Source organism: Armigeres subalbatus, chromosome 3 (genome assembly GCF_024139115.2).
Source record: "Armigeres subalbatus isolate Guangzhou_Male chromosome 3, GZ_Asu_2, whole genome shotgun sequence".
Lineage (NCBI taxonomy): Eukaryota > Metazoa > Arthropoda > Insecta > Diptera > Culicidae > Armigeres > Armigeres subalbatus.
Window position 1 is genome coordinate 91,698,065 of NC_085141.1, and position 18,810 is coordinate 91,716,874.

An 18,810-nucleotide genomic window follows, 5' to 3' on the forward strand; every position below is an offset into this window, starting at 1 on the left:
TCTGAACTGAATTCTTTTGGGCTTCCGAACGGAATCTTTTCAGAAGCCTAATATAGATCCGTGCAGAAGCCAAGAAGGATTAAATTCAATAGACCAGAAGGATTCGGTGAGAAAGCTAAAAAAACAGTTTGTTAGATCTCCGTTTGTGAGCCCAAAAGAAGTCCGTTTTGTTTTTCTGGATTTTTGAACGGAATTTTTAGGGCCTCCGAACGGAATTCTTTTCAGTGGAACGAAATCCTTATAGAATTCTTTTCGGAAGCCTAAATCAAAACCGTTCAGAAGCCCAAGAAGAATTCCATTCGCAAACCCAAAATAATTGAACTCTCAAATCCAAAAAAAAAATGGTTCGGAAACCCAAAAAATCTCCATTCGTTAGTCTAAAAAAGGTCGGTTCTGTTCTTATGAGTTTCCGAACGGTATAATTTGGCTTAGGATCGGATTTTTTTTCCGCTTCCGACAGGAATTCTTTCGGGCTTCTGAACTGAACTGTTTTGGGCTTCCGAACAGAATCCTTCCGATATTCTTGCCGGAAGCATAAGATGGATTTGTGCAGAAGCCAAGAAATCCATTCGACAGCCCAAAAGGATTCGTTTCGCATGCCCAGAAAAAATTCGAAATTCTTTTGAGTATCTGAACTGAATTTTGTTGGGCTTCCGAACGAAACTTTATGGGCTTTCGAACAAAATTTGTTTGGGCTTCTACAGGGAATTCTTTTGACCTGTTGAACGGATTCCTTCTAGGCTTCCAAATGCAATCCTTTCGGGCTTTTGAACAGAATCCTTTTACGTTTCCGAGTGTAATCAATTTGAACTTTTAAACGAAATCCGTTTTGGGTGGGGATTCCAAACGGAACCCTTTTGACGTTCTGAACGGAATCATTTTGAACTTCTGAAAGGCATGCTTTTAGACAATTATGAAACGAGCCTTTTGGTGTTCTGAACGGATTCTGCTGAAACTTATTCTGGACGAAGCGCCAGACTTCATGTGAGTGTTCACTTCCAAAGCGTTTAAATCAGATACCAAAACTGCTAACAAGTGAGTTTTTTGATGGTATTTTATTGGAAGATGCATTGTGTTTTAATTAAATTAGGTGCTTATTGTAAAAATCGCACACATTACACATCAATTGGTAGACGGTTACAGCTCAATAGGTATATACATTTTGCTTCATTCTTTTCGCAACTCTTATAAAATATACTCTGATAGAAAGGTATTTATGCTACGTAGGAACGAACTGTGAAAAAGGCGTTAGAACACATATTTTCTTGCATTTATTTTACAAATCCAATGAATGGCGTTCGACCAATTCTTTTAAAATGGAATTTGTACGATAAACATTGCCTCTCAACTACAATAAAAAGCCTTCGCAACCGTCTACCTTCCGATTATGATAATTTCCCGAACTAAGTTAGCTTGCGACTAGGAAAACCATTGTCATTGTCCGTCGGGCCCAGACCCACGCCGCTCAAACGAAAACCTAAGTCAAGTTGAAGGACGCCAAGCACAGTTCAGTGTTCACTATCGAGCGTGGTGACCTCCACTTATTTTTCTTTTTGCTCATGTTGGACACCGCACAGTGACCGAAAGTTGGTAACAATTTCCATGGGACACAATTTTCCGAACAAACTTTGATTATCAAGATCAACTGAACGGACTGAATCGATCAAGGTTTATGTCTATGAATTTTAATGAGATTTGAAGCGTTTCCCGGCCCCTGTACGGCATGGAATGTATAAGACGCCTCTTCGCTAGCCCAGCGCTAGTCCTCCGACCAACAACAATAGAAAGCCTTGGAAAGCGATCGCGTTTGTTCTAAAGGTAGAATCCGCCGTTCTTCGGTGGTACGTCATCGCGGCCATCATATTTATGTACGAGTAGACACGCTGCTATACATTCCACCAGAAAAATAAAAAATCGTTCTGGCGGTTTTTGTCGTCATCATAGGGAACGGCCTGTGCGCAATGACAACGTGCAGATACGCGGACGATCCACGAAAAACCGGGTGCGGTGCGATTCATACTAGGAACTGTGTTTAGAGAACACCACATTACCACCGTCACGATTGTTGCTGAAGCCGTGGAAGCCTGCGGGGATACAGACGGCAACGAGGAAGTAGGACGGAAAAGATACAGAAGAAAAAAACATTATAAATGATGGTGCTTTCTGAACCGTGAAGTTTGTGGTTCGTTTTGGACTGTGGTGATGACTAAAAGCGCTCTATAGACGCGTAACACCAACACTACCGCGAGGGGGCTGTTGATAATTCAACCAGTCGGAGATTTGCTTGTTGATCTGGTTATGTTCCCAACGAGTACAACCCTGTGGATTCACGACTAGACCAGATGGACATGATCAACTGAAACTACTAAACGCACCCGCGCGAGTTTCCAGCTCCACGACGGTGGCCGGCGCTGCAATCTGCAGGTGTTCGAAGCTCGTATCGATCGGACAAACATCGAACGACCAGAACGCCGCCCACAAACTCTTTGCCAGTTTAGCATTCCAGATTACAACGATAGTGTCGCACTTCACCCTCTTGCTCGTCCACCAGGCCAGCGCGCGGAGCCTCCTGGCCAAGAAGGAAGTCGAAGAAGAACATTTATCAAATATTTATTTTCTCCTACTCTGCTATTAGGAGTTTGCTTTGGCCTCGGTCAACGTCGCTGTCGTCGGCTTCGACGTCTCCGGGCCGGGCCGGTTGTTGTCGAGCACGGGCCCCAGCGCAAGCACCATTCAATTCTAATTTGTACAAAGAGTTTCTTTCACTCTAGGACGGATTCCGGCTGAGCCGCGAGCCAGTCGGGCTTGGCTTCGGAGCGAGTGCGATTGCCACCGTGAGGTGGAATTATAAAATGAGATGATAAAAATAAATTGATATCATATGGAGGAATGCCGGCTAAATATGCTGAGTAGCGCTGGACGGTTGTCCGGGGGAGATGGGCAACGGATCGCTGTCTTGCGGATGTTCTTTGCTCAGGGGAAAAAAAAGGGGACCAGCTGCCCAAAAATGGAGATCCGAGGAGGTGGAATGTTTGACTTGAGGGAAATCAACCGTAGCCGGGTGTCTTGATATTTGTCGAACCCAGTTAGATTGTGTCCTATTTGTTTGATTGATGTTATCAGTAAGTGGGTGCGAGACGAGGTTGAGTAGCACCGTTGATAGAATCGGTTTAAGCTCATTTCATGGCGTTTGAAGTTAACGATGTGATACTGGATCTAATGTAACTGTCTGGTCATCAATAGTCTTAAACCAGGCTTTATGTTCGGCGAAAAAAAAAACTTTGAAAATTAAAAATTGTGCGCTACTAAACACGGCATCATCTTTTGGCCTGTGTTAAATTTGAAGCTGTTTTACATTAAAATGGCATTAATCAGAACACAGTTCGACTCTTAGAAATTCGGTAAATTTTCGAATAGGTACTGTAAACATTCTAAGTGTGACTTGTACCCTAAATATTTGTTTTGTATAGCATCGTATTGGACAATGGAGGCTCGTCATTTTTTTATAGTTACGAAACCCAGAATAGGCGTCTTTTTTGGCTCCAAGCCAATGAGTAGGCTACGTTAAGTTTTTTTTTAACTGAACGTCATTTTTCTAATGTTTGTGTGACGACTGTTTCTTTTGTATTTTAGTGAAAATAGGGTTTATGATTAGTTTTGTAAAGGAAAAAAGGGTTACTCAGTCTTAATTTAGTAAAACGAGTATGTTATTTACCCAACGTTTCGACACGGGGATTGTGTCTTCCTCAGGGGGGAAATACTGTCGTTTTTTTCTATTGTTTTGGTGATTTTTCTTAATGCTTTGTTTTGTAAAAGTTTTTGTATCCACGGTTTTTTTTGTGAAGCAGGTTTTTTAGCTGAAGAAATGAGCAGCGTATGACACCAGCGGATCACGATGGGAGCAGCATGACACACAGGAGAACTGTAGGAGCACATGAATTTAATGGAAAACCCTGCTTATTTGTTGAAATCCTTCTAACTTGGTATTTACATCTTTTATGAGCATTCAACAAACGTACAATGGAAAAAAAAAGTTCAGAATGCAATCTAGTACAGTATGGGTGGATTGGGACGAGAATGAATTGGACACAAATTGTAGAATTTAACGAGGAATCAAATCATGTGAGCTCCTTTTACTTCATGGAGTAGTAGCATAGAAAACTGCATTGAACTTGGTATTCGCTAGAAGGAAAGAAAATGTAAAGCGTAAAGATACGATTGTTGCCGTTTTTTTTTATCTAAAACGCTCTTTTGAGACAATTTCTTGGCCCGTATTGTTGCAAACTGGAATTTCGGGTTCTGTCGTGAGACACATTTCTCGCAAGTTGTTAAGATAATGACCTGATGCAGGAGGATATCCCCCATGATTCAATTATTTTAAAGCGCTCTAATTGCAGGGAGCACTAATGCTGATTATGTATTCTAACTTTTTTACACATCTATAAGAAAAAAAACATGGTCCCCAATAAGAATGACGCCTTTTATCATAATTTGTCGGTGGGGGCTTCTCAGATTCTGTTTTTGTATTAGATTGCGATAAATTTGTTTTTATAGCTTGTTATGATTGAAAGAGTTTCATGCCTCTCGTTTCATGATCAATTTTTGCGAATTGTGCAATTCTTGACGACAACATAAAAACACTTGAAATCTGAATGTCTTAAAAACTGTACTTGATAATGCTAATGACATTCATCAATCAGTAAATCCTTCATCAACTAAAATGAATAGAAAATGATTCCTTACTTCTAGAAATCATCCACTTTAATCAGCTACATTTAAACATGCCTTGTCTTTCGGAACTCGGCTCTTCAATCAATAAGGTTCGTGCAATGATGTTTCAAATTCCCGACGTTTCGGCTGTGTTTGGCAGCCTTCTTCTTCAGGAAAACACAGGCAAAATGTCGGTCTATAGACGAACAGACATAACACAGTGAGCAATCACTCAACAAATTCATCGTTGCACATACACTAACGTCATCTGTTGTTTTCTTCAACTTGGGGAAATCAACAAACAGATGGCAATAGTGAGCAAACGTCAAACTCGAGCAAAATCGATGCCTGCGCAACAAGTGAGAGTTTGGCCAACTAATGATTGTATAGGCCAGTTATTCAGGTAGATAAAACATTATTTTTCGAACCTAATAGACTGGAAAGCCTGAATAAAAAAAAAATATGTTCAACAATTGAAGATTCCAACTGTTGAAGATTCCGTGGACTTCGTGGCCATGCGGTTAGCAACGTCAAACGTATAGACGCATGTGCTATGGAGTGTGGGTACGATTCCCGCTCCGGTAAGGAAGAAACTTTTCGTGATACGAAAAATTCTCCCCAGACAGACATCACCTCAGTTCATCGAGCTGAGCTGATTGGTATATGAAATCAAATATCAGAAATCGTTTTTGTAGTGAACATATCGCTTTTTCATTACACTTTGGTGTATGAGAAAGGCAACAATCTATCCATATAAATACTTTCAATATAGTTATCCAACCTATTTGCCAACTGCGAAGAAGAAGTAATATTTACTAAACCGAAAATAGTCTCTAAATGGCAATACGCAATCAAACGGCTTAGAAACATAACCAGCATGTTAGGGAAAATGGGTTTCACTTTTCTGAGAATTCTCAAATACCGAAAAACCTAAATGTATAACCTTCAGACTGTATCAGCACCCCCAAAAAAAACTTCGTTTATTTCCCTCTTCGGAATTCCGGCCCCTACAATGAACCATAAAAGTCTCACGATCGCACACAGCACACATTTTGGAAGTCCCTACTATCGGACGATTCAAAAACAGCCACCTCCGCCTGTCCCGAGCACACTGGCTCTACACATCCAGTGGCAGCAGTTTGGTATTTTGAATTGTCTGGGCACCCCGAATGAAAAAAAAAAAGAAAACAACTGCCATGAATTGATTATCAACATGATTTTGAAAATGCTTAGCAAGTTAAACACGTTTGCATAAAGACAATACACGGCAGTTAACGACTTATGGCAAGGACATTATATAATTTTGCGATTAATTTTGGAACTTTTGTGATTCGTTTCATTCAAGGATAAAACAGTTGACATCACTCGCTGTTTTCGGTAAAAACATTTTCAGAACTATTGTGCGAACTTATGTATGCTGCAATATCTAAATTGTTGATATTCCGTATGTGAATGGTTATTCAGTCAAATTTCAAAATATGATATAGCTGTAAAAACATTTATCTAGTGATAATCTTTGATAGCCAAAAATCTGTCAACAAAAAGTTCCGTAATTTGACCCCTTTTTATCACTCGCCAGTCCTCGGTATCGTCATCCATCAAAAGTCGGATCGCGTTATGGTGCTGCTGCCCAGTTCGATAAAAGCATGCGAAGAGCGCGAGTATATGGAGAGCAAGAGCCGGTTGTGTGTCGCGCCGCCAGAAAACACCAAATAAAAATAAAATAATTCGAATTAAACGTTCTCCGGGCCAAAGCCAGGCAATCGAGTTGCTTTTGGGGTTTTCGCTCGTTCAATTTCCCCGGTGTCTGTTATTTTTTGTTGTTTCGCTTAACGTTCGTTTAGATTCGTTCCCATTGTTGTTGCAGAGGAAATACGCGAATTGACGATGATATACACACCAGTACGGCACTTTTTCTTGTTCTAATGTAATGCACTTTCAAAACCGAATCGAAGGTTTCACGCCAAATCACTATTAAATTATAATTGGATTTATTTCAAATTATTACTTACCTATTATAAAGCGTATCACGATTGCTTCTGGATTCTTCTGGTTTCAACCGGGGTGATTTGAATGCCCAATTTTTCCGTAATTTTCCACTTTATCGAACGTCGACAGCGGTAAGTGGAAGAGTTTTTTGTTTGATTTGTTTTTTTCTCGGTTTCCTCTCACTCGATTAGTGATCCAAATTGGAAAATTGGAATCTTGATTGGAATCGGTGATTGTTGCTCTTTAAGTCCAATTATTGACGATTGAAATGCGTTTAACGTATTATCGTACTCGTGGTTTTTGTTATTTAAAATTAAAGGTTTGCAATTTGATCTGATGGTGCACTCTTACGCTAATGAAATACTCTTGTTGGGTTGAATCGTTTTATTTTGCAGGGACGGATTATTGTGTATTAGCTTTGTTTTCATTTAGTGCAAAACTTAATTTAATAGTACGATTTAGTTGGTGTATAAGTTTATAAGCATTCGTCTGAAATCACAATTCTCAATGTTGAAATAAATATCATAGAAGTTGTTTCATGGATTTAAATTCTTATATCTAACAGTCCACTGTCTATACACAGTTTGGATCTCTCGTTTCACAGCTTCTCAACCGATTCTTGACGGGTTTCGATCTTTGGTATGCAGCAGTTCAGTATTTGCACTTTTTGCTTCTTCTTCCAGCATTTACTGGCCGGCATCGGACGACAGAAACTTAGTGAACCAAGTCCGAGATAATCGTTCCACACCGGTTTCTTTCCACGAGAGCAAGCACACACCGACTTATAACTTCTTTTGTGCCGTTCCCCACGCTAAAAGTCGCTTCCAAAGTACTGTTCGTGTATTATTTTCCTGCTTCTCTCGCCGCAGCCGCTGTTTTTTTTTGCTTTATTTAACGTCGTTTCGGTTCGACAATTTTTCACTTAAACTCCACAATAAAGCACAGAGTCGGAGTCCTCTCAGGCTGCCAAGCGCGGTTCACTAAACTACTAAACGCACTATTTATCTCGGGCTGACGCGCTTACTACAATCTATTCTACCATTTCGTTCCCTTTCTGCGCTTTATAGCTGTAGACGCTGTTTGCAGTGCGCAGTTCACTAAGCGCGCTCGGCTCCACCTCTAACACTGCACTAATCCTCAGTCGTACTCTGGATAAGCTGCAACTACACTCCTCCAAGCAGTGCTGCAGATTTGTTCCTGCGTTTCAGTTCTTTTGGATGCTCCTGCAAAAGCGTCCAGCTTCGACAACTGCGCGCGCACTAATGAGACAGCTTTAGCCGAGCGGGAAACGAAAATGCTCTACCATCATCCATCGTGCAGCGGACGGACGAACGGACGGACGGACCCCTGGCGCAATAAGCATCAGGCTCTTTTGTGCCGTCGCGTCGTCCGTCCGTCTATCCATCCCTTCGTGCGCTCTCTTGCCGCCGTATTCCTACGTACGAACGAATCGTTCCCTCTCGCATCATATCTCCATCAGATCTTTCGCAGCTTTGTGAATGCCCTATGGCGATTGCGTACCGGTGTGATGGTGTTGGAAGTAAGTACAGTATACTATCCTTTATTCGGTTTTACTAAGCGTTGCTTCTGTATTGCAATCTATTCGTTGTATAAAAGCGAAATCATTTTAGTTTGAATTTTATCTAATATCCAACGCTAGCAAGTTTTAATTCATTTTATAGTTTTTAAAGATGTTTTAAGGAACATTTTTGGACAATTTTTTTGAATGATGTCGGTCGGTTTAAAAACTCTATTTACATGTTAAATGTTGTCAATTGCAAAATTCAATTTTGATGTCCTACAGTTTCTCTTTCGAAAACGTATTACAAAATAACAGTCATTCAATTTAACTCTTAGTTAACTAAAATAATAATAAACTCAATCGAAGTAGCTCCATTGTACGGTACAACACAACGACGGTGATTCCCCATTGCCACTAACTGGTTTGAAAAGAGCAGGAGCGAGCATAGATATGCATCGTCTTGCTCGTGGATATGCTCCCTCTGATGACGACAATGACGATGATGATGATGATGACGATGTTGCTATGGGGTGCTGCGTCTGTGTATAGTGGTCGACGAGCACATCGAATTATGCTGCTATTTCGCTTTCGAAAAGGTCTGCTCGCATGCCACGGGATAATGTTGGCTGGAGGGAACATACATTGACGATTGGAGACCGTTTTGAACGACTGGCTGTGTCAGTATGCCATAGTGTTTTGGGATGAGCATTAGGAGCAAGTCACCCTACAGGGTGTGCGGGCGCGTATAGAATGGAATAAACGTAACGTAATTGTACGACAAAACAAATCATGATTGGGAAAAAAATTAAATAAAGAATTAGGAAATAACAATAGAAGAAATCAGAATGAAAACAACATCTGCATATAACACTTCCACAAATAATTGAAGATTGAAAAAAAAAATATTGGACGAGAAAATATTAGCAATATTTAATGTTTTTTTTTGTGTCAAAAATTAAATTTACAAGCAAAAAATTCAAAATTTATCATAAGAAAAAATTAAATTTCCTCAAATATAGGGTATAGCTCCTATTTCCATCCCATCAAAAACAAAGCAATGGAAAGGAATATGGTTTGTTTCTTAGTTTTGTGATTTTTTTCACCAGTGAGCACGCGTGTTAGCAAAAAGAAGCGACGTGATTGATGCTATATTTCTTTGTTTTGCGATGATATGAATATATGTTCAGTGAGATGGAAAATGGAACAGTTCCCCTACTACAGTATATAGGGGAAGTGCTTCGGTAGTGGGCACTGTTCGGTTATGGGTTATTTATTTGCTATATAAATTCGATGTTTTGTGCTCAATACCAAACTAGGGTAAATCACTACTTGGGCCTATGTACCCGGTTCCCGGCTCACTGCACAGAAAACTAATGATTTATAATGTTTGAAAGTCGTAGGTTTATGGTTGATAATTTTTAAAAAGTCTCCCATTTATTTTTCACAATACTCAACATTTTTCATTCACTTGTTTTACTTATTGATCCAATTGTGGAAAATAAAAATGTAGATTTCAAAATGTCGCCTTCCGATGCCACACCACTGAGCCGGAGTGATTCTTTCTACTATTACAAAACGGTATCATCGAATAAACACCTACCAGAAAATCGTCACAGTGCACGATACAACCATTATTGCTTGAAGCTGTTGATCACCACACCATAATTCTAAACACACGCACTTCAATTATTCTTATTTGTTCGTTTCACTAGAACTTATTTAAACATATTAGAATACATTTTAAAATGTATTCTCAAACCGATCACAAATTCACCTCGGTCCAAGAACTTCTAGCCGCACCGTGCTGCCAAAAAGCCAGGATTATGAAAATGATCCTTCATCGTTAATAGGAAAATTGTCTAATTACTCTAATTAGTATTAATACGTTGACGCTATCATCTTACTTATAATTCTCTCGATTTTAAAAGGTTAAAAAAATATTGTTTATAAGTATTTGAAAGAAATTTGGATGAGTAGAATCCTCCGGGATTCCCTAAGAATCCTCCGGGATTCCCTAAGAATCCTCCGGGATTCCCTAAGAATCCTCCGGGATTCCCTAAGAATCCTCCGGGATTCCCTAAGAATCCTCCGGGATTCCCTAAGAGTCCTCCGGGATTCCCTAAGAATCCTCCGGGATTCCCTAAGAATCCTCCGGGATTCCCTAAGAATCCTCCGGGATTCCCTAAGAATCCTCCGGGATTCCCTAAGAATCCTCCGGGATTCCCTAAGATTCCTCCGGGATTCGCTAAGAATCCTTTGGGACGTGCGATGCGACTCATGCAGAAGAATATCAATTGTTATCAATGAACTCTTGTCTTGTCTCATCGCGCGGTCGCGTCTACTCTGGTCTCCCCCTCAGATTCAAGCTGCAGCGGACCCATTCATTTCCATACATCATCACTCAATTTATGAACAAGAAACCCGGACTACAAAAAATCATCAGGATTGTTCCACAAAAAACAAAAGTAAAACTAATCCAAACTAATCCAAATTTCAAAAACTTCCCCGCGCTGAAAAAAAAATACGAACACCACACTTAGCAAAGCATACCACATCCTCATGTATGAGCTCGAATACTACTGAATGAAGAGCCCACTCCAGAGCCAAACACCTAAACTAAACCCGAAGCTTTTCGTTTGGTTACATCGGACATCCTTCTCTTCATATCGGAGCAGATTTATTTTTAAAGGCACTTTGCGATTTGGACGTAATCAAAATTTTGGACAGCAAATTCCTTGCGAAATAAACATTTTTCAAAGAAGGCCATAGTATGTATCCGAATAAATAAGTTTATCTTGCAAATTAGGTTCACAGTTTTGTAACACAACGCTTACGTTCTTCAAATTACATTACAAGAAATAATGGTTACAAAATCATTTTCGCACTCATTGCAATGCACTCCCGTTATTCTACCAGCTGATCATTGTTTTTTATCCTCCTTTCTGTACGGCATGAATAGCATCCATCATTTGTGTGCACACGATCATACCACGTGCTTAGAACGAACGCCCGAATGGATAGGGTTGCCAATCAACGTTTCACAGAAAACAGCGATGAAATTTGGCGTTCGATGAATTTTTTGAACAATTTTAAATTGATGATTATGACAAAACTACAAATCGGACAGAGTTGAACCAAAGGACACTTTGGTAAAGATGAAGCATAGGAATGTTTTGTAGAAGAAAGTTTCTCATAACATTGAATGGAAAACTAAGAAAAACACTAAATAACCTGAAAAAAGCAAGTTTTTTCTGACACTTTTTTGATAGTTTGCAAAATTATTGTATTTAATTGTAATTTAATCAACATAAGGTCAAAGAAGCTCAAAAAGCTGAGACTTCAGGCTTTCGTTCTGTGTACTAAACCAGTTACTACGACTAAAGATTAATGAGTTACATTAAGAAACTTTTTAGCTTAAATAAAAACATAGAAATCTGAATAACTCACTTAGCAGTGATTTCCGGACCCATGTTCCATGGGCACTTTTTCATGTCTAGGGGTGCCCTAGCTGCCCCCAAAATATGCACACTCAGGAAACAAACACCCTGTATATATTCTCAACCAAATAAAAATGATCTGGCATCTTGTTGTCGTGTTACGTGCATATTTTTTGTTTACGTCGCATTTTCTACCGTCCCGAGAGAGAATGAGAGAAAAATGTTGAGAGATTGAGTGAAATTTTGCTTAGGCCGGGAACTGGTTTTTTGTATGGCGGAATGGGAATCGCTATGACTGAAATGAGTGCTGCACCTCGTTAATTTAAATCAAATAAAAGCTTAGCACGAATAGCTATTTTTTAAGCAGAAGTGAACCCCAATGCAGTATTATGCAGCCCACAAATTTCAGGAAAAGTTGCGTCCTGTCATAAATATCAATTAAATAATGCAGTCGTACGCATGTTAGGCAGGGAATGGGGTAAGAAACCCTAAAAATCAACATCAAAATGTGAGCTCCAATGCATATATACACAGTACATTTGATCTGTTTGGCGGTTCACTAACGATTGCCATCAAAATATTGGCACGATTTTTTTTTTATTTTTCACATTCTAAAAAGCCTGCTTAATTCGGTTCTGAATACCCTTGTTGGTTCAGTAATGGGCATCCTCAATCCTCATGTTATTGTTAATTTGTTAAATATGACTGTAGTTGTCACCAAACTTATTTTAAGGACGTTTTTGTGGGGTTTAAGTAAGTTTCCTTCAACGTGTGTTTATAGATTCATACCTCAACGTGTCCTCCTTAGCTGTGCGGTAAAACGCGCGGCTACAAAGCAAGACCATGCTGAGGGTGGCTGGGTTCGATTCCAGTTGCCGGTCTAGGCAATTTTCGGATTGGAAATTGTCTCGACTTCCCTGGGCATAAAAGTATCATCGTGCTAGCCTCATGATATACGAATGCAAAAATGGTAACCAGGCTTCGAAACCTCGCAGTTAATAACTGTGGAAGTGCTTAATGAACACTAAGCTGCGAGGCGGCTCTGTCCCAGTGTGGGGATGTAATGCCAATAAGAAGAAGAAAAAGAAGACCTCAGCGTGTCAATCGATGGGGGAAGGGTCGTTTGGCCGAAATCCATTCGGCCGAATGTCACTAGGCCAAAAGTTGTTTGGCCGAATATACCATTTGACCGAACAGACCATTATGCCGAAAGGGTCGTTTGGTCGAACGGGTCGTTTGGCCGAAAGGGTCGTTTAGCTGAAAGGCTCATTTGGCGGAAAGGGTCGTTTGACCGAAAGGGTCGTTTGGCCGAAAGTGTCGTTTGGCCGAAAGGGTCGCTTGACCGAAAGGGCCATTTGGCCGAAAGGGTCGTTTGGCCGAAAGTGTTATTTGGCCGAATAGGACATTTGACCAAATAGGTCATTTGGCCGAATAGGTCATTTTAAAAGTAAGAAATTAAGAAAGAGAAGAGAGACGTCTTACTTCTCACTGTGAACAGTGAGTAGTGCGAAGTGGATAGCGAAACGTCTCACTACTCATTTCGCGCTTCTCACTTTTCACAGTGAGAAGAGAAAAAGAAGAGAATTCCTAATTTCTCACTTTTTAAATTACCCTTTCGGCCAAATGACCCTTTCGGCCAAACGACTCTTTCGACCAAGTGACCCTTTCGGCCAAATGACCCTTCCGGCCTAGTGACCCTTTCGGTCAAATGATAATTAGTAGGAATGCTACTGAAAATCACTCGTTAAGAAATTTCACGAGATTCAGCAGCTGATTGGTAAGCAGCTGTACGTAAACCATCGTAAAGTCATGTAGAGTCTCGCACATTTGTGCGCCCTCATGCAGCATGGAAAGCGAAACTCGAAGAGCGGGAAATGTTTGACAGTAACTGCAAAATATTTTTTCTTATGGGAGTGATTTCAAAATATCCCTTTACTCGCTGGTGTCAGGCCGCTTGGCCGAATGCCATTTGGCCGAATGCCGTTTGGCCGAACGCCATTTGGCCGAATGCCGTTTGGCCGAACGCCATTTGGCCGAATGCCGTTTGGCCGAACGGGTCGTTTGGTCGAATGCCGTTTGGCCGAATAGTTAAAAAAAATTACCTCAGTTTACGAGTGGTACTTCTTCCTTCTTCCTTCTTTCTTCTTCTTTCTTTCTTCACCCTACCCGATCAAGAATGCATAACAAAATTATAGCAAGGGGGGTTATTTATTTCAGAAAAATATTGTAACAAAATGTGTTATAAATTTTGCTGGTTAGTTGTTAAAATAACAAAAATTATATCAAAAATACCTCTAGCCGTAACATAATTAAACCAGAGGTTGATACCTTCATATCAACATTATATCAACCGTTGATATAATACAAAAAATCAAAAATCTACTTTGAAGGTAATTGCCTACATCACGGATAGAAATCTGTTACACTACCACGACGGATTTCCATCCAAAATGTAGGCAATTACCTTTGTTCCAGCTATGTAAATATCGAACGGGTTCAAGTTATAGGGGAACTGGGGGTAGGACGCCCACGTTAAGGAAAATGCCATTTTTATCAATGAAAACCACCATTTCAGCCAGTTTTCATCAGCGCATACTGAAGAACAGCATATCTGCGACTGACTACCGATAACAGATATCTAATTGTCCATTTTATTGCACAGAAATTTGATTTTTTAAAAGCACCCGAAAAAAAATGATTTTGAAACCATGCGGGGTGAGATGCGCCAGTGGATGGGTTAAAACGCGCATGTGCTTATCGTACTGATTTTCATTTTAACCGTTGTGTGGCCGGCAAAAAAAACACCCTTAACAGGCCGGCAGGGTACCCTGGTACCCACGAAACTAAAATGCTTATATCTTTGGAAATTTACAACCGATTTTAACAATTTTAGGCTTATTCGATTCTGAATTTTCTCTTCTTTAAAGATGTTACCAGGATGAACCGATCCGGTCAATTAAATTCCAGGAAAATCCGGATTTCCAGGAACATGTCCTGCATAAATGATACTGATCGTGGATTTCGATAGCTAATCAGCTATACGGGTATTAAACTTCTAGAAATTTCATCAGTAGATTGATTCTTATCGATTTGGGTCCATCAGAAGTGCCAATTTTCGATTGGCCATTCCAGAACAGGTTCCTCGAGGGGTCATAGCTGGCCATGAACATTCTTCAATGGAACATCAACAAATATGGGTATCAAACTTCATTAACTCTTGCGTATGTCATTCATGATCCTAGGCTCACCAGACAAGTTGACTCAGGGGTGCCCTTCTGGAACAGGTAACCCGGGAGCCGGGGTTGGCCAAAATTATTTCTCATTGGAACCCCAACAATATGGGTGTCAAACTTCTTGAAATTGTCTCAAGTGTTTATTTCTGATCTATTTGGCTTCATCAAACAGATGTGACTTTTCATAAACCGTTTGTTTTAACATTGTCACATCAAAACCAATACATGCACTACTCTTCGATCCTAGGTGGCCTCTGTCTGATACTACGAAAGTTTGTTCTAGAAATTTGCAATCCGTTGTAAAGTAATGTCCAGGGCCATTAATTGACTCCAGGTGGACACTAAGTTATCCTTGGGAAGCTCTGAATCATCCGGAGCAGTAGTTAATTCTTGAAATTCGTCATTTGGGGGCCATCCACAAAGTACGTCACGCTCCTAGGGGGGAGGGGGGGTTCCGAGCAGCGTGACGACTCATACAAAAATTTTGGAGTTTTAATACAAAAAGTGTGACGAAGGGGGGCGGGTTGAAAATCGCCAATTTTTGCGTGACGTACTTTATGGATCTTCCCTTGCTGTGAGAGCAAAATTAATGCAAGGGTCACCTGGCGGTCCCCAGATGGTGCTCCAGAAGTGCAGAGGCATCCAGAGCAGTGGTCAATTATTGCAGTTCGTTCTAGAAACTTTTGAAAATCGTTTGTAATAGCAGTATAGAAGCAGAATCTTTGCTCGCGCTTAGCATCATAGGGGCGTAACTGTATTGATCGATTTCTCTTCATCGATTTTATATTTGCTTCAGGTAGAAGATGCAATCATCCTTCATTACAACCATGAACCTTCGGCAAACTACCGCAATTCGCTACATTGATAAAAGGAAAATATCGTCGAAGATAAATCGATTAATACAGTTACGCCCTTATGATTCTAAGCGCGAGATTGCGAATACCATTCATTGATCCCGAGTGGCCACCAAGAAGTCCTCCTGAAATACCGGAATTCCCGAAGCAATCGCCATTTCTTACATTTTGTTTTCAACATTTGCGTAATCGTGAACATTTTTTTTTGTAACAAAGTAAAAAAAGAAGGAGAAGAGAGCGGGCTTGGTAGTCATAAGGCTACTGCTTCTGCCTCATGCGCAGGAGATCGTGGGTTCAATCCAAAGTCCGTTCCAATCTCCTACTTTGTATCTTTCTTTATATTTATCTCTAGCAATATCTAAAACTGGAAATGGACTTCCATACCATTTCCATTTCTTTTCCTATACCTTCAACTTGACTATTCTAACCGTTTCTGCTAGAATTGGAAATGAACTAAAGAGCTCGTTTTATACATCCAATTAGAAATTCCATCAGTTGCTTTCTATCTATAACATTGACAGTTAACCAAGACGGACCTCTGCCTCTCGAACCTTATCCCAACAATTCCAATAAATTCCGTACGAACAGAGGTATATTCGGCTTGCAGTGGGCGAGTGATTGCATCATCATTTGCACCCACTCCCTGCATTGACTTGCATTCTGAATCCACTGATAATCTGTGTGAAATAAATTCTGTAACTAGATGCGCTCCCTCAGTAGATGAAGACACTGGCTAGTCTAATCAGTTTCGTCGTTCCAGTTTCAAAATCTACCTGTCTGGTCGCGAAGGCCGATGAGATGTCGACGGATGAGATGTTTAGCCTGAAGATGCTCCTTTATGAATTTTGGGAGTATAGTCCATCTGTCTATTGATTTCAAAGCAGCGTACGATTCAGTGAAAAGAAATTAGCTGTGGCAGATAATGTTCGAACACGATGATTACGATGATACGTGCAACGCTTGATGGCTCGAAATAAAATATTCGGGTTGCAGACGACGTATCAACCGTGTTTGTGACCGTGAAGAGATTGAAGCAGAGTGATGCGCTTTCAAATTTATTGTAAATATTGCACTGGGGGGGGGTGATAAGGAGATCTGGTGTGCAGAAGAAGGGCGCTATCATCACATGGTCGCATATGCTCCTGATCTTTGCGGATGACATTGACTACATTGGTAACGATCACAGGGCAGTAGTGGAGGCTTTTGCCCTAATGAAGAGGGAGCAGGCGAAGATAGGCTGAATCATCGACTCTACCAAGACGGAGTACATGGTTGCGGGTAAAGATAAAGGTAGGCCTATTGGTGTTAGTGCTGAGGTAGTGCTTGATGGGGAAGTTGTTGAAGAATTTGTTTATTTTTGAACACATGACATGTGACATGTGACAATGACGTTTCCTGTGAAGTGAAAAGACGTATTGCTGCTGCGAATATGGGCTTCATCGAATATTGGAAACGAAATTTGCTCTGATTCGTAAGGATGTAAAAAGAGGTGGACCGGAAAGCTTTTGGGGTTTTCGAGCGAAAAGTGCTACGTACAATTCTCGATGGGAAATTAGGAAAAAAATGTGTGGCGCAGACGCATAAATCACGAGCTGTATCAAGTGTATAAAGAAGAAAATATTGTGAATCGTATAAAATACGGCAAACTCTAGAGGGCCGGTCACTTAATGCGAATGTCGGAAGAAAGAATAGCAAAAACAATATTCACCAGAGATCCGGATAGAGGCCAGTGACTTCGTGGCTGCTGCACGCGGTGGCATCGGACCTGGGAGCCCTAAACGTTTATAAAAACTGGAGGAACATCACCCAAGATTGACAATTATGGAGCTCTACAATACGTCAGTCAAAGGTTGTTTAGAGCTTCTAGTGGATTGTCTTCACTTGTCATAAGACGATTTCGAACTATCCCATTTTATTCCACCACTTGAAGTGAACGAACGATTTATTGAAAATCGCAGCATTATTGGATGTATTGTGGCTATCCGTTTAGATTGCATCAATTATGCTCTCACATTTCTCAACAAGCGATTTCTAAAAACTCACAACTTTCTAGGACGACTTAAAAATTGGCACATCTTCGAAAGTTCCGAAGCTTCCAGATGCTCACCTAACGGCTCACGGTGTCAATGAATAATCCTCGAATTGATTTTGATCGCAAACAACTACAAAAAAAATCGCAGTTTTCTAGGGCGAGTTGATTACCATTTCGGCTATTCCGGAGCTTCTGGAGCACAACTTAGTGGCCTCCCGGGGTCAACGTTTAGTTCTTGCAATGATATTACTCTCATTTTGATGCATAAATCGTTTTGTGAAACAGTACGGTTTATGAGGATGAATTTAAAAACTGGCCCTTTTCTCAGAATGTTCCGGAGTTCCCGGAGGACCATTTAGCGGAGTTTTGCTCTCACATTCATAACAAACCGCTGTATTCTAGGACGATTTTCAAGAATTTGTCTTTACTATGGGTGTTCCGGACATTCTGCGCCAGATGACCAATGGTGGTCAACGCGTTGGTCATGCAATGATTTAACTCTCACGATACTACAACAAGTAATAGTTTTTAGGATTTCCAGAATTAGCATTACGCCAACAATAGATTTATAAAAAAAATCGTGACTTCATAATAGAATCTTTTACACCTTGTCATTTCTTCTGATGTTCCAGAACTTTCTAAAACCACTTAGTGGCCATCCGGGATGAATGAGTAGTCCTTGTATTGATTTTGTTCGCTACAACACTAAAATTCTTAAAAGTGTCAGTTTTCTAGGATAAACTTTTAGAATCGGGAACATCTCCGGATGTTTTGGAGCTTTCGGTTATCTAACTAGTTTGATTTGACTCCCAACACACGGGTTACAAAAAAAACTGCAGCTTTCTATCTTTTTATTTGTATTTATTTATATTGAAAAGTATTTATGGCCACTTAACACACTACAGGGACATGTCATGCAATGGAAACTATAAAGTCAGCACGTCTGGTGGCTCTAAAACAATCAGAAACACACTGCTGAGGCAATTTCAAGAAGTTTGATGCCCATATTGTTGAGGTTCCATTAAAAAATGTT

General features: G+C 40.4%; 1 protein-coding gene across 1 annotated transcript in view; it reads right to left on the reverse strand.

Annotated features, from left to right (window-relative positions):
- The window catches only part of LOC134227759 (uncharacterized), a 64,239-nt gene extending 56,265 nt beyond the window's left edge, over positions 1-7,974 (reverse strand). The window contains exon 1 of the mRNA XM_062709436.1: positions 6,723-7,974. The gene's annotated coding sequence lies outside the window, so the exon portion shown is untranslated. The remainder of the gene's footprint in view (positions 1-6,722) is intronic.
- Positions 7,975-18,810: the final 10,836 nt, after the last annotated feature.